This window comes from Oncorhynchus kisutch, linkage group LG8, assembly GCF_002021735.2.
Source record: "Oncorhynchus kisutch isolate 150728-3 linkage group LG8, Okis_V2, whole genome shotgun sequence".
NCBI lineage: Eukaryota > Metazoa > Chordata > Actinopteri > Salmoniformes > Salmonidae > Oncorhynchus > Oncorhynchus kisutch.
The window spans coordinates 45,785,498-45,810,370 of NC_034181.2; the positions used below are offsets into that span (position 1 = coordinate 45,785,498).

The 24,873-nt window shown below is 44.0% G+C and overlaps 1 protein-coding gene across 1 annotated transcript in view; it reads left to right on the plus strand.

Annotated features, from left to right (window-relative positions):
• Nucleotides 1–3,119: 3,119 nt before the first annotated feature.
• LOC109895617 (rho-related BTB domain-containing protein 2) overlaps nt 3,120–24,873 on the plus strand; it is a 99,201-nt gene continuing 77,447 nt past the window's right edge. The window contains exons 1-2 of the mRNA XM_020489466.2: nt 3,120–3,341; nt 4,147–4,265. The gene's annotated coding sequence lies outside the window, so the exon portion shown is untranslated. The remainder of the gene's footprint in view (nt 3,342–4,146; nt 4,266–24,873) is intronic.

The following is a 24,873-nucleotide window of genomic DNA, read 5'->3' on the forward strand; positions in this document are numbered from 1 at the left end:
GACTCAAATCTTATGAGCTTTCAATCACAAAGGGGGACCTCAGGCTCTGGATTGCATCCAGGATCACCTTTGATCCTGTAGAATAGGTATGTATTTGTTCCTTTCACCTAGCTGTGACTCAGTTTTATGGTAGTGACATACATGGGCAAAATTATCTAATTCAGCTGAACAGTGAACAACGGGCACCCAGTCCCCCTAGCACACAGGGCTGGCTGCTACCCAGTGTGCTAGGGTACGTATGGTCAGTGGGGTGGGCCGAGTGAGTGCCTCCCTTTTGTAAGCGATTGTTCAAGCTCAATTGGCACTTCTGTAACGTTGCTTTGTCAGAGGGATCAGCAGACAGAATGGGTTGGGCTCTGTGGCACAGAAAGAGTTTCTGAGTGAAATCAATCTGGGTGGGATTAGTACCACCATTTCATGATTGTGGCATGAGCCACCCCAGCTTTGTTGGATTTAGCCGATGTAGGCCTTTCCCACCCCTGGAATCAGCAGTTTGCCTCCACACAGGAGAGGGAGACAGTGGGGTTAGAGAAAAATGTAATTTCAAAGATAAGTGTCGTATAGGCAGCGAAACAAGGACGAACACCGGTGTTGAAGCTCAACTGTGGAGAAATACCCATCAAACCTAGCGGTCAAACACGGAAATGGTTCCAATAATTTTTCACATTGTGAATTTTACAAACACTTCAAACTAAGTATGTGTTTGGTGTTGGCTTACCTCGGACAAGGTGAATTTGATCAAGGCCTCAAATTACTCTCAAATTTCAAATGCTAATTTACAACGAAGACCTCAGTGAGACAAATACCTGCAGGAAGCTCCTGCACGTCATCTCTAGCCGACACTGTCATTTACCGTTCACCAGCACGATCGGAGACCTGTGCCCAGTCCATGATGAATCAATGTGCAGTATTGAAATGAATTGAACAAAGTGTTGATCCTCTTCCATCCCCTTTCTCTGTCTTCGCTAGCCACTGACTACACTTTAGCTAGATAGTTAGCATAGCAGTAGATCAACAAATAATTTTGTATTACTTAGCCTGTATGTCGACTTTGGTGTCTAATTCAGACCTTATGGCATCTTTCAAGGATGAGCAGAAGAACATTTAAAGGGGAGAAGACCACTATGTCTTGCCATGTGTAAAAGTGCAGCTATAGTGAGGGGCAATGTAATTTCTAACCAGGACTGCAGTGCAGGAGAAATATTAGCCTGCGCAGAAAAGCACAAGATTGAACTTCACTCAACTTTCTAGAATTCTCCGTGTTAGTTAACACACACATGGGCGTCACATGCCCAATATTTTAGAGGGGGCATTAGTACTTAGTACTTAGAGGGGGCACTAAGTCCTGGTTGGAGAATTTTGCATTTTCCAAACACCTGAAACATATTTTTCCAGCAATCTATAGCCATAATCATTATGCCTAATTCTATGTAAAAAATATACAGTACCATGCAAAAGTTTGGACACACCTACTCATTCAAGGGTTTTTCTCTACATTGTTGAATAATAGTGAAGACATCAAAACTATGAAATAACACATATGGAATCATTTAGTAACCAAAGAAGGTTTAAACAAATCAAAATATATTTTAAATGTAAGATTCATCAAAGTAGCCATCCATTGCCTTGATGACAGCTTTGCACACTCTTGGCATTCTCTCAACCAGCTTCATGTGGTAGTCACCTGGAATGCATTTCAATTAACAGGTGTTCCTTCTTAAAAGTAAATTTGGGAAATTTCTTTCCTTAAATTAAGACTATTTCAGTGGGTCACATATACACACTAAGGAAGTGTTTAACGTAACCCTGTTGGTGTTAAAATTCTGATCTCAAATTTGCTGTGTATGCCAACTTCATAAAATTGCTAGGTGGCTAGTATTACAGAGAAACAACAAAACCTGTCAGTTTATTTATTCATCAAAAAGGAATTAATAGACTACATACTGTAGCTTGATCAACTGAATTTATTAACACAAATCCTGTGAGGACTGCACATCAACGGCATCTAAAATCAAACCAAACGCTGTGCTTCACTATACACTCTTTTTCCTCCTCCACTGACGATAATTAACGATACTGCACACACTTGAGTATCTAACAATCTGCCCAGCATGTCTTTGCTCTGTTCACATTGGAAGGAACCCCTTACTGGGGGTTCCTTCCAATGAAACTAATTAGAAATAATCATGATAAAACGTGGGCATGTCTTCACTGCACACACACACACACACACACACACACACACACACACACACACACACACATGGGTTGAGCAAGGAAGAGAGATACATAAATACTCAGGATGCATACTAGGCCAAATATATTTATCCTGAGGTAAAGAATATGACAGAGATGCCATGAATTTGATTAAGCATAGTCACTATAAAGATGTCATCAAGTCCGGCAATTGGCATATTTGGTAGGCTATAGCTAGGGCATTTAGATCAGGTTTAATTCACCACTCTCTCCAACAACCAACCACAAATGCAACAACCGACTGTATTACTACTATCCCTAAAAATGGGAGTCGTTGTACCAAAGGAGGGAATGCAGGCGACAAGTTTAGGTCTGCATATTATGCCCATAGAAACGCATTGGGTTTATTCTGGACGGATTTTGGCTAGTGAGCCTGCTCGCTTCGCCTCTTCCTCTCTGCCCTCTCCCCTCTCGTTTCCTCTCTTCCTCTCTCTCGAGCGAAACAGTGCACCTCTGTCTTACTATATGTAGCCCATCTATGTGATGCTGCCTGGACAGAAATAGTATGGCATGCCAGAGGCTGCTCTTTTTGTCCAGACAGCATCAGAGATACATAGTCTACATATACTGAGACAGAGAGGCGCTGTTTCGCTCGCTCGGACGCTTTAACTGAGATTTATGCGTCTTTCAGTCCGCGCGCGTCGCGGTCAAATAACTGATAAATATTAAAATATTTAATTTCGACGGGCAACACGGTACGGTAGGGCGAGCCAGGCCCATAACGCCGGACCAGACAGCCAGTTGTCGGTTGGAGCACGTCTCTAGAGTCAACGGATGGGCGAGTATTAACCCTGCTGTATAATTCATTGCGGCCAGCAGATCGAACAAATGGCTAAAACGAACGAGTCACTCAGCAAAACGAATCATGACTCTCGAGTCAGTAGAAAGAGTCGTTCAAAAAGAACCAATCGTTCGCGAACTGGCGCCGGGCTGTCGTCACCGTCACGGCTCTCGTTGATAGGCACTGGCGTTTGTGTCGCTGGATGGGCTGGAGCGAAACTGGGTTCATCTACAGCATGTGGCAACAGAGAGCGAGAGACAGGACAGCGAGACCACTGAGACTCCAGGAACTTCGGGACAATTTGGTGAGGATACACCGCAGTCTTGCAACGCATGCACTATCGCGTTGAATGGGGTGTGATTGGAGGTGAAACAAGGACTTGAGATGTAATTTATTTTTTGGTCTCAAAATGTGCCTACATGATTGACAAATAAATACTGGTATAGCCTTTATTTATGTAAAAGCGATTGCACGTTGTGGATACCACGTGTGTTTTCGTCATAGGCTTAATTGCAAACACATTTGCGCGTAGGCAGTAGTTCGATTTGGAACGTAGTAAAAGACCAGTCACTGGTTAGAATAGATAATAGGCGAATAAGAAATATCCGCAAAATTATATGTAGTCTACAGCGTTGTCTTGGTGGAGGCAAGATAATGAATTAGACAAGGAAAGTCGGGCGCAAGCTTCTACAAAGCCCATGTTTAGGTTTGAAAGAAACAAAAGGAAAGTGGAAAAACTCGCATCAGCACCAGTGAACACCCAGACAGAGATGCAGACGAAAGACAGCCAGAGTTGACAGCCCTGATAGCGACTGTTATTGGATGACACTTTCATAATTTTAAGACTATATCCGGAAAATACAAGTTTGTCTTCACTTTTTTTGCAATATGCAATAGGCTCCATGTAATTGCATTCCTTCTGGCGTCTGAAAAGTCTGGAGTGTATCAGAGCGTAGTGGTCTCAGCAAAACCACTTCAAAAGGCATCTAAAGACAGGGGTCAAATCTCACCAAGAAGGAAAACTTGCCAGTAGAAATGAAGTGTTCACAAATGTCGTATCATACAGGATTGTAGTTTACTGAATAGTTATTGTGTGTTGTGCCTTGCAGCTAAATGGAAAGAGAAATAGACGAGCGCTGTCCAAAATAACTTAAATACAGGGAAAGCGAGGACTGTGAAGTGGACCACACAGAACAGTAAAGATTCCAGAGGCGAATGACCATTGAAGGTAAGCACCTGGTTGAGTGCCGTAATTACAGAATTTAGCCTAGGTCTTATCACAAGAATAAACAATGCAGCATAAACGTAACAGAAGTAACTGACCACGCTTGCATTGGATTGCATAACCGTATAAGCATGTTGAATACACCTATATTTTGCTGTTACTTACAACCTACCTTAGGCTATTACATGAATAATTAAAGGCAACTTTTTTTAAATGTTGTTTTGTGTACCAATTAGCGAGGCCTACTTTATAATTATTCACCACTGTATGACAATATCTATGATATGTGGGTCCTATAACACCCCCCCCCCCAAATTGTAAATGATGGTAAAAAAAGAAATACACTTTCTGTCAAGGAGACAGAAAGTAGGCCTAAATGGTTTAAATTCCCCCAAATACAATTGTAAAATGTGATATTTCAACATCTGCATTTGTGTATGTTTTTCGTGTTTTGTACAGATCCTTTCTTTATTTCTTATAAATGTCATCCATGGCCGCTTGTTATGAACATTTGTCTGTTATTCATTCAAAGTGTTGTGTTTCTGTTACACTCAGAGGCTGAGAAACTGACGATTGAGCTAATCTGACATACCAGTGCGACCTAAAATGGCCACTGATATGGGCGATATGGACGCCAGTGCCATCAGACTTTTAGCTCTATCTTTGGAACTCTATGGGCTATCTACTCGGTTCCAATTGCATCTGAATAGATGAGACTCTTGTCTTGGTATACTGACATTGACTGGGAGCTAAATATGTATTTGTATTATATATATATATATATATATTTTTTTTTGTTTTGTTTTTGTTTTGTTTGTTATAGTGGCTGCCAAGCCCCCCAAATATGGGATGGCTCCATATTTATGTTTTCAGATTTTTTTTGTCAACAACTTGTTGCTTGACATAGTCCTAAAGTTTCAGAAGGATCAAAAAAAGTATTTTTGAAATGGACATTTTTGACCACTTGGTCAAATATTTAGGAGCATGTGTGACCAAAATCTCTCTCTCTCTCTCTCTCTCTCTCTCTCTCTCTCTCTCTCTCTCTCTCTCTCTCTCACCCTGTCTCTCTCTCTCTCTCTCACCCTGTCTCTCTCTCTCTCTCACCCTGTCTCTCTCTCTCTCTCTCTCTCTCACCCTGTCTCTCTCTCTCTCTCTCACCCTGTCTCTCTCTCTCTCTCACCCTGTCTCTCTCTCTCTCTCTCACCCTGTCTCTCTCCCTGTCTCTCTCTCCCTGTCTCCCTGTCTGATTTTCCACTTCATGAGATGTGAATGGTGGGATGTTCAGATAGTGTTGACATCAGTTCCTCTGCTCTGTTTTTGTATCAGCTGTGGAATTTGAACCTCTCTTCCTTGGGTGAGGCCTTTCCTGCTCTGTGGAATATGTTAGTCTCCTGAGGGGGCTGGGAGTGTGTATTGATAAACGGGGCTTTCCAGTGGAGTTGATCACCAAACATTCCAGGCTGCTGAATGGAGGGTTAGCGGGCCAGCTCCGTGCAGACGGGAACCATATAAGACGCTGTTTGTCTGTGTGTTGAGCAATAGCATGCACACACACACACCCTCCGACCCCCCCCCCCCCCCCCCCCACTGTTCAACTCTGCATACCCCGACCAATGCATGGGGCAGGAGGACGTAGGGAGGGCTGTGTGTGTGCATTCTACTCTCTATCAAGGGACAGAGAGCTGCCAAAACCAAGGGATGTTTCATAACAGTCTGATTCAGTCTTGGAAAGTTACATGCAAGACAAAGGAAGACACACACAAAGACTGCATAGTGCACACATGTGGAAACTCTCTCACACATACATACCCCTTGTCACCTTGGCAATCAAACACTCACAGAGAGACTCACAAAGATACGCCAGATCAAAGTTCTTCTCTCTAAACCACATGATGTTTGTCACTCTGCTGCAGTAATGTCATCTCAGGGAGAATGAGAGAAGGCGGTGGAAGAGAAGCAGGTGATTGTGAGAGAGAGAGGGATGGCAGTCATACAGTTTCTGTTCTATTCTTTCTCTCTTTGTTTGGCTGCCACCCGGTTTTGTTTTTTAAACAGGGTGTCCGTGTGCAAAGAATGTGTGCGCGGCCTGCGTGTGTGTGAGTGTGTGTGTGTGTGTGTTTGTATGGTGGCAGAGAGGAGAACTGGAGCCGGGATAATGTTTGCCCAGAGAGGAAAGAAAGAGCACAGATCCTAAGGAAGAGAGAAAGGACATGTTTGGGTTTCTGGGGTAACATGGCCAGGGGAACAACAGAGAACAGAGAGTAATACACAACCGGACACTGAGACAAGAGGGCTAGATATTGGGAAAGCCTTTGTTTTGCCAGTACAATATATTGTGTGAGTTGGGAGTCAGGCACTAGGTCAGTTACAACACCTTGTGCAAAAACATAGAAAATCCAATGCTCTGCATAACAGACAGAGACAGACGGACGGACGGACGGAGTAATCTACTTGCCATGTCTCTTACAGTAGTAGGCCGCTAGCTTTCTAGTTCTTTCCAGCGTCCTCTGCTCTTCGGGGTGAATCCTAAAATCTTCACTCAGTCTCCCATTGATATTAATGCATGACTAAGTGAACATTCGTAGGAAGACTTCAGTGGAAGTTTGGATTAGCCCCTTAAAACGTAGGGCCTCTTAGGGATCCATTGGACATCTGAATTTCATTATTCAGGACACTCAAGTTACTTTGTATGTGTCAGAGGTCTGAGGCTACTGCAGCTGCTACTTCACAACTTTTGTGCATAGTTATGTAATAACACATCTACAAAACACTCTGCCTTTCCAATAGATACATATTTTTTGATTTGCATATTTTATTGTAGTAAAAACAAATATACCGTTTGTAATAATATACATTTATATATTTACACACACACACATCAAATTCATGTACTGTATATCATGCATGAAAGCTTACATTCATGTTAATCACATACAGTTGTAGTCGGAAGTTTACATACACTTAGGTTGGAGTCATTAAAACTCGTTTTTCAACCACTCCACAAATTTCTTGTTGACAAACTATAGTTTTGGTTAGGACATCTACTTTGTGCATGACACAAGTAATTTTTCCAACAATTGTTTACAGGCAAATTATTTCACTTATAATTCACTGCATCACAATTCCAGTGGGTCAGAAGTTTACATACACTAAGTTGACTGTGCCTTTAAACAGCTTAGAACATTCCAGAAACTGATGTCATGGCTTTAGAAGCTTCTGATAGGCACAGGTGTACCTGTGGATGCATTTCAAGGCTTACCTTCAAACTCATTGCCTCTTTGCTTGACATCATGGGAAAATCAAAAGAAATCAGTCAAGACCTCAGAAAAGTCTAGTTCATCCTTGGGAGCAATTTCCAAAGGTATCACGTTCATCTGAACAAATAATAGAATGCCAGTATAAACACCATGGGACCACGCAGCCATCATACCGCTCAGGAAGGAGACACGTTCTGTCTCCTAGAGATGAACGTACTTTGGTGCGAACAACAGCAAAGAACCTTGTGAAGATGCTGGAGGAAACGGGTACAAAAGTACCTATATCCACTGTCCACCTGGTGCACGTCACTAAATAAATGGCATCACGAAGAAGGAAAATTATGTGGATATATTAAAGCAACATCTCAAGACATCAGTCAGGAAGTTAAAGCTTGGTTGCAGTGGTTTCAAAATTGCTTAAAGACAACAAGGTCAAAGTATTGGAGTGGTCATCACAAAGCCCTGACCTCAATCCCATAGAACATTTGTGGGCAGAACTGAAAAAGTGTGTGCGAGCAAGGAGGCCTACAAACCTGACTAGGTTACACCAGCTCTGTCAGGAGGAATGGGCCAAAATTCACCCAACGTATTGTGGGAAGCTTGTGAAAAACTGAGTTTAAATGTATTTGGCTAAGGTGTATGTAAACTTCCGACTTCAACTGTATGCTCACAAGCACACAGAAACAATTCAAGCCCTCTGTGTATAGTACATACATACACAGAAACTCACAATAGTACTCAGAATCTTTGACACACACACACACACACACACACACACACACACACACACACACACACACACACACACACACACACACACACACACACACACACACACACACACACACACACACACACAAACACACAAACACACAGAGGACAAGAGAGGGGCAGCAGTAGAGATAAGCCCAGCTGGTGTTCCCAGAGGGGGGCCTCTCTCTCTCTGACCTCTCCCCCGCTCTGAGAGCCCTAGGTTGGGCTAGGGACAGGGCCTGAGTGGATGTCCAGTCTGGGTCCCAGGTCCAGGGTGACGTAACAGATAAGCCTGCCTGTTGCTCAACTCTCAACTGACACACTATGAGGTAAGAGCTCAGCGCTTCTGGGCCAAAGGTTCAGCACAGCTAAGTGTGTCTTGTTTCTTCTATGGGTATTTTGGCTTCCGACACCGGGTTGTAGCATTGTTACATCAGCCAGACCAGGTAAAGCCATTCCTGATGATACTTACATGCGGCCTTGCCTTGGACTTGAGTGTCCAAGACAGTGTCCAAGACATATTGAGTGTTCAAGACATTCACCTTCCTCTTTTGGCAATTCAAAGGTACACCATATACATTTACCCAGTTCCTAATGACATTATACCTCTGCATTTGTAATGCTCTCACAGTGTGAACACTAAGAAGTGGTGAAAAATATCTGCTTTATGTGTTGGATATGGATGCCTGTAGGTTCTAGTATGCTAGATACTAGATATTATTGCAATTGGGCAGTGGTGGGCAGTGTCCTCAAATGCCCTTTACTATACATTGAGGGCCATTCACTCTTGTTCCCTTCACACTCTGTCCTACTGTGCTGCTCGCCTGCCCTCACACTGTTAGGTAACTAGTGATGCTTTTCCACTGCAGGGCCGTGCCGTGCTGGGCCGTGAATATCACAGTTCCTATTTCATTTCCATTTGCCCATGGCCCGCTTGATTCCTGGAACCAAGCAGGATATTCAGCCCTATTTGATATCTGGTACTGACCTCGAACCAAGTAGGCTGGTGGGTGGGTTTACAAATGGTCGTACTCAATGATTGGTCTTGTGCGATTATATCGCAGTGTCGCTCGCGTATGTTGACACCCATTTTTATAAGAGAAGGTCAATCTGACCACGAACGCTACAGCCAAAGATGGTACAGCGACACTAGTGAATAACTCTCAAGCCAAAAACAAATAATGGAAGCAGCAAATTGGTCAGTTGGAGAATCCAGTGGCAACTGGATTGTCCCACCAGGAATGAAAAGATCTTCAAAAACATACTGGATACAGTAGCCGAGATGGGATTCCATCGGTCAGTAAAACAGTGCAGAGAAAAAATTCCGAAACTCAAACAAGAATATAAAAATATAAAAAGACCACAACAGCAACAGTGGATCAGACAGTGATATTTGAAGCCATGATGACGCCGAGCAGCGATGATCAGCACGGCAATACACTGTTTTTTAGCCAAATTACTATCTAGCTAGCTACCAATGTCTTCAGCGTAGCTAGCTGTAGCTTGTGAGAGTGAGCACTGTGCGAGACGTGAACTAGGGATGACAACTTGTCATGTAAATATCCATGGAAGGCCAACGCTGTGGACTTAGTACATGTTTGACGTTAGCCGGAGTATCTGACTTTACATTATACAAACATACATAGAGGACATTCCTGAACCTACCGACTCAGAGGAAGCTGCGTGCTCGAATAGTGAACCTACGACCTCAGAGCTCTGCACCCCCAGACACCCGGCGTCCATCGACACAATCAATGCTCCTGCAACTCCTGATCCCTGCACCCCCAGGCACCAAGGGTCCATTCTTGGTTGATAAACAGTTCACTGTCAATTGTTTAGCCCTAATCCCACAATTTAGCAGTCTTCAACAGGGGTGGGCAATCTCATCCACAGAGGGCTTTTGTCATGGCAGGATTATGATCCTAAACATTATTCAAGGAGTGTGGATCTAGGAATTTATATATAAAACTGTTAACACTGATTCAATGAATCAAATTATGGCCCAATACCTTACCTTTATTTGCATCATTGGTGTATCTGGTTGATCTGCTTGGCCCCACAATGGCCTTTCTGGGATAATATTTAATACATTTGATGAGACAGTTACAGCTGGAGAACAAAACTGAACTCACACTTGCTGCCCTCAGGTTTGCTTTGGAGTGTGTACCTTATCATTTCTGACCTTTTACATGGCATTACTTCTGCCTAAATATTTTCCCAGGGGAAGAGAAAACGCACTGAAAGCAAAACCAGTGAATACCTGAATGTGAGACTGAGGACTCATACCTGGAGACACTTGAGGCCCAGTGTCAGCAGCAGGATCAGCTCTTTAATCAGCTGTGTGAAGATGAGGCAGCAGACAGGACAGCCAGGGCTGCTGAGATGGCCCAGACCGCCTTGTTTAAGAACAACTGCATAGCTGTATTTGGACAGTTTGTCCAAGCCATAAAAGCTCAACGTGTCACTAGACTAAACTGGCTGAAGTTCTTATGTAAAATACTTCTTTTTTTATTTTCTTAAATTTGCTCTACACCAAACGCATTGTGAATGTGGCTTTCAATTACTGTTCATTGAATTTCGCCTACGGTTAAACGATTACAATATACATGTTGGAGCAATAAACTTCTTAAACATGCTTGTGTTGATTTTAAATGTAGGAAATAAAGATTAGACATGATTTACACACTTTTATTAAACAACAAACATTGGTCAAACATAGAAGATACAATTGTGTAGTAGGTTATTCACAGGAAGTAAGAAACAAATCTTATAAGAACATATGTCTAATGGTAAAATGAACACAAGGGAGTATATCAGTACTTTATTAATCAGGGTAAAATCATATGATAAGGGGGTGTAGTAACCAAAAAGGGAGAGACCCACTGAACTAAGTGGCCAGGCTTGGTCTGTCATGCTAATAGTTCGGTTTTGGTCCAGGCGCTTTGTTGTCCAAACGGTGTTGGTGGAGTTGGGTGTCTGAGAAAATCATAAAGAAGGAAAAAAGAGAAAATCTGTCATTAAACATTGTGTTTGTTTGTCAGTGGGACATCAACTCACCATAGCATAGTTGGAGATAATAATAGTTGATTGGGTTGATTACTTATCATCTGATTAGGTCAGGAAGTGTTTTCTAATAGGAGTGCTAAATGACTCTTGCAGTATTGGAGGACAGCTAGCTATTACACTTGCAATAAGGTACAGTCCTGCATTATTACTCTTGCAATATGTAGGCCTAGGTATGTACAATGTATATCTATCACAAAGACAGATACACATTATGTAGCCAGCTAGATAGATACATTGTGCATACTTCCTAGGGTCCTGTCACACACAGCATACTGCAAGAGTAATACCGTATTGCAGGACTGCATCTTATTGCAAGAAACTGTAATGGCTGGCCTCATTCCAAATAAGTTTTGAGGAATTTACAAAGACAGATACACAACAGCTAGCTAAACAGATAAAAGCACATTCTGTACCTCTCACGGAGCATTTGTTTTGTAAGCTGGTCTTTCAACCGGCTGACTCGATCCTCTCCTTGCATGTTAATAACTTACATTGTGTATTTCTCCATCTCTTTTCAGCTGTATCCTCTCGTTCAGTCTAGATTGCTGCCCATTAATAACATTTAAAAGGATGACACAAAATAGCCCGGCCAACTCCTCCATACTTAAAAATGCCAGTCACCAAGGATCACAACAATTTCGCTGTTGAATTGCGTCATCGGTCGCTGTCTTAAAATTTACACTAACAGTTTTTCTCGAAAATTAAACCTAGTCCTGTTTCCAGTTCAACTGCAAATGGAAAACAAACAAGAACCAACAAGGCTAGTTTGTTCTGGTTCCGGCACAGCCCACCATGGTTTCGTTCATCCAGTGGAATTGCGCCATAATAGTGTTTGACAATCAGGAGGTTGGCAATTACCACCAATCAGCATTGACAAGACATATAAAAAAACAAAACAGGATTTTGAAAGGACACACATGTACGCATGCATCCACGCATGCACGAACTCAAGCCATCCAAGAAACCAGAAGATTGGCCTTCCTAATCAAGCTTGTGTAAGAGGGCACTTGTTTTAATTGGGAAGACTGATGTAACATCACGGCTATAGTGAATGAGTCAGACACCCAAACCACAGGTTGAGTGGGAGAGTCTCTTCAGTGGGAGAGACTCCCACATTCTCTCTCCGTCAGCCTTTGTGGCCGACTCCCAGCCCGGCTGATACTAGTGGGAGGTCACTGTGGAACAACTATAATCTCTGCATTACCATGAAGGAGAAAAAGTAAAGGAGGGCCCCTGGATACAATAAAACAGTGTCCATGGGTTAGGGTATAGCACAGGTGTAGTGACAAAAGTCACACAGCACTATATATAGGTGTGAGTCATTTCCTCTGTGTGAATAAAGATTTTGACTGCTCATAAATCTCCAGAGCTCTGATAATAGACTCCGTCAGCTCTCTGGTCATTCAGGTCTATGGTGACTCCTACTAGCTTGTGTAACTGTACCTATACAACATCATGCAGATCGTCTTCACCATGACAGAAGGAAGAGATGGGAAGCTTTAGTGGGCAGTAATAATTGCTATGTGTATATTAAATATACAGTACCAGTCCAGAGTTTTTTATTATTTATTTTTCACTATTTTCTACACTGTAGAATAATATTGAAGACATCAAAAGTATGAAATAACACATATATGGAATCATTTAGTAACCAGGAAAAGTGTTAAACAAATCAAAATCTATATTATATTTGAGATTCTACAAAGTAGCCACCCTTTTCCTTGAGCTTTGCAGATGCAAGAATCCCTACATGGAGGAACGCACGGAATTGTGGGCTGCATCACACACTAGTGAGAAACATGGGGAAATGGGAGCACAGATGTACTTAAGAATTGCAACATCAACCTACCGATGGCTAGCTAGCTACAGGTGTAATTAAAAAACATACTCCTCTGTAGCACATTAACATCCTCCTACACTTTAAACGCAATGACCGTTTCCTGTTAATACACATTATTTAACTCAAGCTATTGTTAGCTATCCTTGTTATTTGCTGAGTAGCTAGCTAGGTTTGCAACATGAGCCAATAACTCTTCTCCCATTTAATGTTAATCTCACCCTTCTTCCGATTTCAGCGATATGATTCGCTGGCACAAACGCTCTGTAACGTTTCGATGGTTCTCCAAACTGTTCATGAAATTTCAGCTATATGATTTGCTGACACAAATAGACAATTTGCAGATCCGATGTAAAGTTATTGAGAGCTCTTGTTTCAGCTAATCATATTGCTGAAATTGGAAGAAGAAGAGTGTGATTTAGGGCCGTCACCAGAACCAATCAGTTGGACGGGCATTTGATTTCCCTAGGCGAGGGGCCCATTTTATTTCACAGGACCTTGTGCACACACACACACACACACACACAAAAAAGGGTGTTATAGTAAAAACCATAGGTGTGTGAGTTTCAAGTTTGCGGAAGCTTTACAATTTATCCGACCATTTCCACCGATCTACCAAAATGACAGGGATTAACGGTGCGTCCTGGTGACATACTGTGTGTACTGAGGAATTGATCTAAGCACATTCACTGTTTCACCTCAACACCTCAAATGAATAGCACTTTACTTAAGGTGTCTGTACACACTCTATAAGGGCATATGACATGGTTATGGTGCCCATCATTCCATTCAATGTAATAATGTGACACAGAGGTTGGTAAATGACATAACACCCTGGTATGTGGACTCTTATGTAGCATGTAAAAACATATGACGTATGTTGTCATGCAGACTGTACAATAGCAGTTGTTATTAACATGTTGACGTTAGACCATATGACTGGATGAACAGTCATTTTCAACACCCGTTATAAACGGTCTTATTGCATCTCATGCCTTGACTCATAACTACTTAAAACTACTTATGACAGTTTACGGGCAAATATTATAATGTGTTATATGGCTTTAATAAAGGCTTTACATGAGTACATGCATAAGACACCTACAGTCAATTGTTATCCAAAATGCAAACTGTAAGATACAAATGTGTCATAAATCATAGGGAAATACTATTACTGCAACCATAGCCAAATGGTCTTGCTGTAGGCCTACAATAATCTGGTTCTTTCTGCCCCAGTGCACTCAGTGTCGCGGTCATTGACATGTGGTCACTGTGTGTGGTGACCGTCGGTAGCCAATGAAGAACGCCAGGCGACCGCTTGGTCCAGAAATATCCGGACTCCAGTATAGATTTTTCCATTACTCTTTTTAGAGCGTACCATTCACTCTGACTGTGTAGCCGAGTGCACCAGACTGTCAATGAACGAGATGTAGCTGTGTGTGTTTATCTAATAAGTGTGTGTGTTTGTGTGTGTGCCTGTATGTGTGTGTGTGTGTGTAGAGGAACACACACTAACAGAGCAACAGAATCAGACAAACAACACTCAAGCTAGTTGGCCTAATCACAACAAAGGCCTGTTTGCAGTGGGGGACTGGGGTCTCTCTTCCTGAACTAGACTGTCTGGTGATACAGTATGTTTTCTATGTCTGTCTGTCTCTTTCTCTCTCTTCCTTTTCCCATCTCTCTCTCTCTCTCTGTTTCCCTCCTCTCTTCCTCTTCCCTATCTCTCTCTCTCTTTCCCCTGTCTCTTCCTCTCCCCCATCTCTCTCTCACTCCCTTGTCCCTTCCTCTCCCCTCTCTCTATTTTTCTCTCTCTTTCTTTCTGTAGACTTTCTCTGAAACATTACAGTGTGTTAAGGCCTGAGTGTGTTAGTGTGAATAAAGAGCTGTACTGTGAGAAGGCTTGTGAGTGTATACAACCTGATCAGTGGGACCACCAGGCTGAAGTGCAGAGGTGTTTTAGCCCCACTCTCTAAGGCCTCTATCTATCGCCGTCTCTCTAGCACATTTTATTTCTTCAATTAATATCACTCTTACTCCCTTTTTTCATCAGTATGTTTCTCTCAGTCTTTCTCTCTCTCCTTTTCTCTCTCTCCCTCATTCACTTTCTTTCTCTTTCTTTCTTTCCCTCGCCGTCTCCCCCCCATCTCTCTCTCTTTCTCTCTCTCCTTCTCGCAGATCTTGCTCGGTAGTACTTGTTCAGCCGTTAATCTTCTCACTCACTTTTACAGAGGTAGCGTACAACTCCCCCTCCTAAACACATCAATAGATCTATCATCATGTCATTACTATGACATAAGGGACCATTTATCATCAACCGTGTCCCAGTCCAGCAGCATCGTATCATTCTCTTCCTCATCCTGGATGGTCAGGTTGAGGGAAAGCAACATCAGTGCTAGATTCACTATCTCTGCCTCTGTTGTATCGTCTCAAGCTCTCAAGCCCAGCCCAAGGTCTACTGTGACACGTCCTCGCCAAAGTGTGATGAGCGGCTTGGATCTGTCCGAAGTTCACACTGGTTAAGAACATTCCAACAATCCCAGAAGTAGCACAGGCCTGCAAATGCTTAGTAAGTGCATGTGGAAAGATTAAAGGCCCAGAAGCAAGGTTGCTTGTGTCAGGATCCTCTCAGTATGCAGATGACACGGCAGCCCATGTCAAGTGGCTCCACGGTGATGGGGCAACTAAAGGATGCACTAAATGAGGTTGATAGGGAACAATTCTAGCAGATTATCTCAATTTCAGGACTGATCACTGATCACTGGACGCATGGATCGAGTGTGTGATTTTTATGCAGGCCGATAGAAGTAACATGTTCACTCGATTGTACTTGTTCAACACTCATCTTTGGACGTAGATGTTTTGATCACTAAACCTGAGAGTTGTGGGTGTGTCCCTGGCTGGCTTGTATCATACATTGGGCCTACCTGGGTGAGGTACCCAATGAGCATTTTGTGTGTGTGTGTCCAGTGCAGAAGCAGATTGTGGGGCTCTGCGAGTGTGTGTGTGTGTGTGTATGGTTGCATGTGTGTGTGTTTTTGGTTTTATTTTCCTTGTGTGGACCAGAAGCCCTTACGAGGATAGTTAAACAAAGAACATTTGAACAAGTGGGGACATTTCACTGGCCCTAACAAGGGAAAAAGGCTATTTTAAACTAGGGGTTAGGTTTATGGTTAGGGTTAAGAGTAAGGGGTAATGTTAAGGTTAAGGGTTAACGGTTAGGGAAAATAGGACTTTGAATAGGAATAAAGGAAGGACAGTAAAACAAACGTGTGTGTGTGTTTTTATGTGCGTGCCTGTGTGCGTGTGTGTGTGTGTGTGTGTGTGTGTGTTTGGCCGGGACCCAGCCCCAATCATGTAATTAAGCCCCTAGAACAGAGGCTGAGTGGATCCTTAATCAGATTAGACCTGCCACTTGACCGGGCCATGCAATAAGGAGCACCTCTGCTGACCTGTGTGTCCCTTTCCCTGCTGAGTGGATGATGTGTGTGTGTGTGTGTGTGTTTGTCCCTATAAGACCTGCCTGACCAACCTCGTTCCCCTCGAGGCAGTAGGTATAGGGTGGGGTATGTGTCTGTGTGTAAGTGAGTTGGGGGTCGATGCGGACAAACGGCAGGCCATCCACAGACATCGTTCCATGCAGTTTGTCTCTATCAAAGCAGCTTTGTGCCTCTCAAGAATTCGGAGCATCCACTTCAAACCCCCTCCGCCTCTACCTCCCCTATCCCATTCCTTGTTATAAACTGTTTTGCGCTCAGGGCCGTGGCATTTCAAAGGCTGAAGCAAAACAGAAACTATTTAGCTAGAAAAGAATGGCTGGAGTCTTTGGCTGAAGTGTTTATACTTGAGCACTGTGAGGAGTTTCACAGTTGAGTTCCTCCCATGTTCCCCCTCCCCTCCTCCTTTTATCTAGAGGTAAAGGATGAGGGTAAGAGAGCAGAGATGCCACATAAATGGGCAGTGCCCCTGGTGTGAAAGGACTGCCTGCTCTGCTCTATGGCATGCCAGGGTCCAGTTGGTTGTGCACCCAGCTCTGCTTGGCATGGATGATACCTCTGATAAAACTCACCGCTGGCATCATCATCTGAGGCCTGTTTTAATGCACTGAGACACAAGGTATTTAAACACAACACGACCGCCTCCCTCTAATGTCACTTCACATTCCCTGCATAGCTCCCTATCACAACCTCTTATCACAGCTACAGACCTGGACATGTGGATTATAGTCATCTATCAGTGTAACGCAGGGCCGTATCCAAAACTGATCCTAGACCAGAATTCCTACTCTGAGATGCTTTGTGAATATGGGCCAAAATCTTATCCAGAGAGGCCTTTTGTCAGTGCATACCAAAAAGTTACTGAGCAAAAGGCGTACACATACTGTCATGACTTCATGACCGAAGTCAGTCCTTGTTCGTGCGGCGTTCGGCGGTCGACGTCACCGGTCTTCTAGCCATCGCCGATCCACTTTTTTACACACTTGGTTTCTATTCCCCAATTACATGTTCATTATTTAACCCGCTGTTTCCCACATGTTAATGTGCGTGTTTATTGATTGTTCATGTTGGTACTTGTCGGCTGGTTATGTTTGCCGGGTTATGTATTTACGCCCATTATTTTCGAGTGACCGGTATTTCTCCGCACCTTGAGTATTGTCTGTATACTGGTGCTGTCGTGGAAGTAAATACCTTGTACACTCATTTCTGCTCTTCTGCGCCTGATTCACTGCACTAGTTACCCACCGCGTGACACATACAGTTGATGTCGGAAGTTTACATACACATTAGCCAAATACATTTAAACTCAGTTTTTCACAATTCCTGACATTTAATCCTAGTAAAAATTCCCTGTCTTAGGTCAGTTAGGATCAGCACTTTATTTTAAGAATGTGAAATGTCTGAATAATAGTAGAGAGAATGATTTCTTTCAGCTTTTATTTCTTTCATCACATTCCCCTTGGGTCAGAAGTTTACATACACTCAATTAGTATTTGGTAGCATTGCCTTTAAATTGTTCAACTTGGGTCAAATGTTTTGGGTAGCCTTCCACAAGCTGCCCACAATAAGTTGGGTGAATTTTGGCCCATTCTTCCTGACAGAGCTGGTGTAACTGAGTCAGGTTTGTAGGCCTTGCTCGCACACGCTTTTTCAGTTCTGCCCACACATTTTCTATTGGATTGAGGTCAGGGCTTTGTGATGACCACTCCAATACCTTGACTGTGTTGTCCTTAAGCCATTTTGCCACAACTTTGGAAGTATGCGTGGGGTCATTGTCCATTTGGAAGACCCATTTGCGACCAAGCTTTAACTTCCTGACTGATGTCTTGAGATGTTGCTTCAATATAGCCACATAATTTTCCTGCCTCATGAGGCAAAGAACCCCCACAACATGTTGCTGCCACCCCTGTGCTTCACGGTTGGGATGATGTTCTTCGGCTTGCAAGCCTCCCCCTTTTTCCTCCAAACGTATCGATAGTCATTATGGCCAAACAGTTCTATTTTTGTTTCATCAGACCAGAGGACATTTCTCCAGACTGTTGTTTCTCCTCCACCAAACTTTACATGCTATGCATTCGGGCAGGTAGCGTTCTCCTGGCATCTACCAAACCCAGATTCGTCCGTTGGACTGCCAGGTGGTTAAGCGGGATTCATCACTCCAGAGAACGCGTTTCCACTGCTCCAGAGTTTTACACCACTCTAGCCACTCTAGCCAGCGCTTGACATTGCGCGTGTTGATCTTAGGCTTGTGATCTTAGGCTGCTCGGCCATGGAAACCCATTTCATGAAGCTCCCGACGAACAGTTCTTGTACTGACGTTACTTCCAGAGGCATTGTGGAACTCGGTTAGTGAGTGTTGCAACCCCTTCGTGCTTCAGCACTCGACGGTCCCATTTTGTGAGCTTGTGTGGCATGCTACTTCGCGGCTGAGACGTTGTTGCTCCTAGAGATTTCCACTTCACAATAACAGCACTTACAGTTGTCCGGGGAAGCTTTAGCATAGCAGAAATTTGACAAACTGACTCGTTACAAAGGTGGCATCCTATGATGGTGCCACGTTGAAAGTCACTGACTTCTTCAGTGAGGCAATTCTACTGCCAATGGTTATCTATGGAGATTGCGTGGCTGTGTGCTCGATTTTATACACCTGTCAGCAATGGGTAAGGCTGAAATTGCCGAATCCACTAATTTGATGGGGTGTCCACATACTTTTGTATATATAGTGTATATAGGAGTCAAATATAAGCGTGTTTCCTGTATCATAAAGGATATGTGTTTGTGTGCAGTGACTGATAAGTCTCCATTAAAACACAGTGAGACACACTGTTTCCTGACAGCTGTCCTACCCACCGGTTGCTAACACACACACACACACACACACACAGAGTTTGACATTGACTGTCGATAATGCAATCTGCATGAGATAAAGCACCAATTAAACAATGTTTCACGTTTTTTATTTAGCTCACTTTCTATCACTCGCTTACTCTTCCTTTCTCTATATCTCTCCACATCTTTCCCCCCCACCTCCCTATCCATGTCATCACCATCTCTCTCCATCTTTTTCTCTCTTTCTTTCCTCCCATTTGCCCTCTCTTTCGCCCTCTCTCTGGCCTTATCAAACTCTGTGTTGTTTTCACACGATGCTCACATGCTCTTCACCAATCAGCAAAACACTCAAGTCCCAGCATGTCTGCTCTGCCAACATGTCTCAGACACCGTCTGTGTGTGTATATGGGGCCATAAACAAGCAAGAAACAACTCACCCAGAGGCAGATTTTCTGCTGGGTGGAGTCTTTAACGCGGGGAGACTTAAAACTGTCCTACTTCACCTACCAACACGTCTCCTGCCCCACTAGGGGTGCTAAAACTCGAGACCACTTGTATTCTACCCACAGAAACGCATACAACCCCCTCCCTCGTCTTCTCTTTGTCAAATCTGACATGACTCCACTCTCCTGCTTCCTGTTTACAGACAAAAGCTCAAACAGGAAGTACCAGTGATGCGCTCAATACGGAAGTGGTCATATGAAGCAGACGCAAGGCTACAATACTGTTTTGCTAGTACAAACTGAGATATGTTCCAGGATTCATCCGATAGCATTGAGGGGTTTACCACAACAGTCGTGGGCTTCATCAATTCATCAAAGTGCATAGACAATGTCATCCCCACAGTGACTATAAGAACATGTACAAACCAAAAACCATGGATTACAGGCAGTATCCGCACTGGGCTAAAGGCTAGAGTTACCGCTTATAAGGAACTAGAAACGGACATCGACAGATACAAAAAAGCCCTCTACGACCTCTGACAAGACATTTAACATACAATAGGACAATATAGGAGGAAGGTGGAATCCTATTGCACTGTCTCTGACACTCGTCGTATGTGGCAGGGCTTGAAGACGACAACGGATTACAAAATGAAACCTAGTCATGAGTTGCCCAGCAATGTGGAACTCCCAAGTGAGCTAAATGCCTTTTATGCTCGCTTAGAGGAATTTAACACTGTGCCTTGCATGAAAACCCCTGTTTTTCCCGTTGACTGTGATCTCGCTCTCCATGGCCGATGTGAGAAAAACGTTTAAACAGGTTAACAATCATAAGCACACCTGGCCAGACAGAATACCAAGCCGCATTCTCAAAGCATTCCCAAACCAGCTGGCAAGTGTCTTCACAGACATGTTCAATCTATACTTGTCCCAGTCTGTAATCCCAACAAGTTTCCAGTTGACCACCATTGTCACTGTTCCAAAGAGCTCCAAGGTATCCTGCCTAAATAACTATCACATCTGTAATGGAGTGGTTTGAAAGGCTGGTCATGACAAACATCAACACCTTCATCCCAGACACCGTAGACCCACTCCATGTCGCATACCACCCCAACAGATCCACAGATGACGCAATCTCAATTGCACTTCACACGGCCCTCTCCCACCTGGATAAGAGGGGACATAACTATGTGAGAATGCTGTTCATAACACCCTAATCCCCTCCAAGCTCATCACCAAGCTACGGGCCCTGGGACTGAACCCCTCCCTCTGCAACTGGATCCTGGACTTCCTGACGGTCCGACCCCAGTTGGTAAGGGTAGGCAACAACACCTCCGGCACACTGACCCTCAACATGTGGAGGGGCGAGGGGGTAAAAAAAAAGACGATGGGTAGTTTATGCATGCCACAATGTTTGTTTTTTCGCATCAAACCAAGAATAAGAAGAGGAGACAAGATGAGTTTGGTCTGTTTGCAGTATGCATGTTGAAGGGGGAGTGCCGTCTACGATCATTCACTTCCTTTCATTCAATTCCAAAAGTTTGCTCGAAAGATGAGTGAACCATTCCTTCACCTGATTTTCTTATAACATCTTTGGTCTGACAGTTTATGTGACACCCTAAATGCAGTGTATAACGTCAACAAACATGGCATCACACATAGCTGGCAAATAGCTTAGCATTATTCAAAGAAGGCGTAGATGATGGCGTAGCAGTGAAGACGTGTTTGTTTTGTCCTCTCGTGTACTTTTGTATTTTTCGTATTTTTTGTATACATATTTCAATTTATTTTCAATCTCTTTTCAATTTTTTATTCAATTATACCTTCCGGTAACCTGCCTCACCCAATGTGATATGGAATCGCTATTATTTGAAATTTTAGAACACATTCAAGAACCTCCAGATGCTAACCAGCTAATTAGCTAAAATTGTTTGCCACTGCTAGCGGCTTTTACCTTCTGCACAGATACCAGCCCTGTTTTTAGCCTGGATAATTACTCTCTAGTCTACCAGTATCGGACTGTCTCTCCACAACAACGCCGGATTCCTGCCGTAATCCCTGGACCACGACTTCTGATCTTCACAGCTAGCTTGCAGCTAGCTAGTGCACAGCTTCCAGCTAGCTAGCTCACAGCTAGCTTGCACTCACTGTGGTGACCCAGTACCGAAGCTATCCCTGTGGCCCACCTCCCGGCCTACTCAGCTGTTCACCCGAACCACACTCATACACGGCTAGAGCCCAATACTCCATCCGCTGTGCCTTCATCCGGCCTCCGTTGGAGCAGACGCTCCTACTAGCCCAGGGCTACTAACTTTAAACGCCGTGTTGCTAGCGTAGTGGCGGCTTCCCTGTTCCATCTACTGTTGCCCCCTAGACACTATGATCACCTGGTTACATACCTGATGCCTGCTGGACTGTCCATTAATCACGGTACTCCATTCTGTTTATTTATTTTATCTGTTGGCCCCAGCCGCGAACTCAGGTGTATAGTGTGTAGTTAATCCGACCCTCTCTGCATAGTCATCGCCATTTTACCTGTTGTTGTTGTGTTAGCTGATTAGCTTTTGTTGTCTCACCTGTTGTTTTAGCTAGCCCTCCCAATCAACACCTGCGATTACTTTATGCCTCGCTGTATGTCTCTCTCAAATGTCAATATGCCTTGTATACTGTTGTTCAGGTCAGTTATCATTGTTTTAGTTTACAATGGAGCCCCTAGTTCCACTCTTCATCCCTCCTATATCTGCTTTATCTCACCTTCCACACATGCGGTGACCTCACCCATTACAACCAGCATGTCCAGAGATACAATCTCTTTTATCATCACCCAGTGCCTGGGCTTACCTCCGCTGTACCCACACCCCACCATACCCCTGTCTGCACATTATGCCCTGAATATATTCTACCACGCCCAGAAATCTGCTCCTTTTATTCTCTGTCCCCAACGCTCTAGGCGACCAGTTTTGATAGCCTTTAGCCACACCCTCATCCTCCTCCTCCTCTGTTCCGCGGGTGATGTGGAGGTAAACCCAGGCCCTGCATGTCCCCAGGCACCCTCATTTGTTGACTTCTGTGATCGAAAAAGCCTTGGTTTCATGCATGTCAACATCAGAAGCCTCCTCCCTAAGTTTGTTTTACTCACTGCTTTAGCACACTCTGCCAACCCTGATGTCCTTGCTGTGTCTGAATCCTGGCTTAGGAAAGCCACCAAAAATTCTGAGATTTCCATACTCAACTATAACATTTTCTGTCAAGATAGGTGTTGCAGTCTACTGCAGAGATAGCCTGCAAAGTAATGTCATACTTTCCAGGTCCATACCCAAAAAGTTTGAAACTCTAATTTTAAAAATGAATCTCTCTAGAAATAAGTCTCTCACTGTTGCCGCCTGCTACCGACCCCCTTCAGCTCCCAGCCGTGCCCTGGACACCATTTGTGAATTGATCGCCCCCCATCTAGCTTCAGAGTTTGTTCTGCTAGGTGACCTAAACTGGGATATGCTTAACACCCCGGAAGTCCTACAATCTAAGCTAGATGCCCTCAATCTCACACAAATCATCAAGGAACCCACCATGTACAACCATAAATCTGTAAACAAGGGCACCCTCATAGACGTTATCCTGACCAACTGGCCCTCCAAATACACCTCCGCTGTCTTCAATCAGGATCTCAGCGTTCACTGCCTCATTGCCTGTATCTGCTACTGGTCCGCAGTCAAACAACCACCCCTAATCACTGTCAAATGCTCACTAAAACCCTTCTGCGAGCAGGCCTTTCTAATCGACCTGGCCCGGGTATCCTGGAAGGATATTGACCTCATCCCGTCAGTTGAGGATGCCTGGTCATTCTTTAAAAGTAACTTCCTCACCATCTTAGATAAGCATGCTCCGTTCAAAAAATGCAGAACTAAGAACAGATATAGCCCCTGGATCACTCCAGACCTGACTGCCCTCGACCAGCACAAAAACATCCTGTGGCGGACTGCAATAGCATCGAATAGTCCCCGCGATATACAGCTGTTCATGGAAGTCAGGAACCAATACACGCAGTTAGTCAGGAAAGCAAAGGCCAGCTTTTTCAAGCAGAAATTTGCATCCTGTAGCTCTAACTCCAAAACGTTCTGGGACACTGTAAAGTCCTTTGAGAACTAGAGCACCTCCTCCCAGCTGCCCACTGCACTGAGGCTAGGTAACACGGTCACCACCGATAAATCCATGATAATCAAAAACTTCAACAAACATTTCTCAACGGCTGGCCATGCCTTCCTCCAGGCTATTCCAACCTCGGCCAACAGCTCCACCCCCCCCCCCCCCCCGCAGCTACTCGCCCAAGCCTCCCCAGCTTCTCCTTTACCCAAATCCAGATAGCAGATGTTCTGAAAGAGCTGCAAAACCTGGACCCGTACAAATGAGCTGGGCTTGACAATCTGGACCCTCTATTTCTGAAACTATCCGCCGCCATTGTTGCAACCCCTATTACCAGCCTGTTCAACCTCTCTTTCATATCGTCTGAGATCCCCAAGAACTGGAAAACTGCTGCGGCCATCCCCCTCTTCAAAGGGGGAGACCCCCTGGACCCAAACTGTTACAGACCTATATCCATCCTGCCCTGCCTATCTAAGGTCTTCGAAAGCCAAGTCAACAAACAGATCACTGACCATCTCAAATCCCACCATACCTTCTCCGCTATGCAATCTGGTTTCCGAGCCAGTCACGGGTGCACCTCAGCCACACTCAAGGTGCTATACGATATCATAACTGCCATCGATAAAAGACAGTACTGTGCAGGCTGTCTTCATCGACATGGCCAAGGCTTTCGACTCTGTCAATCACCATGTTTCGACTCTGTCAATCACCATATTCTTATCAGCAGACTCAGTAGCCTCGGTTTTTGACTGCCTTGCCTGGTTCACCAACTACTTTTCAGACAGAGTT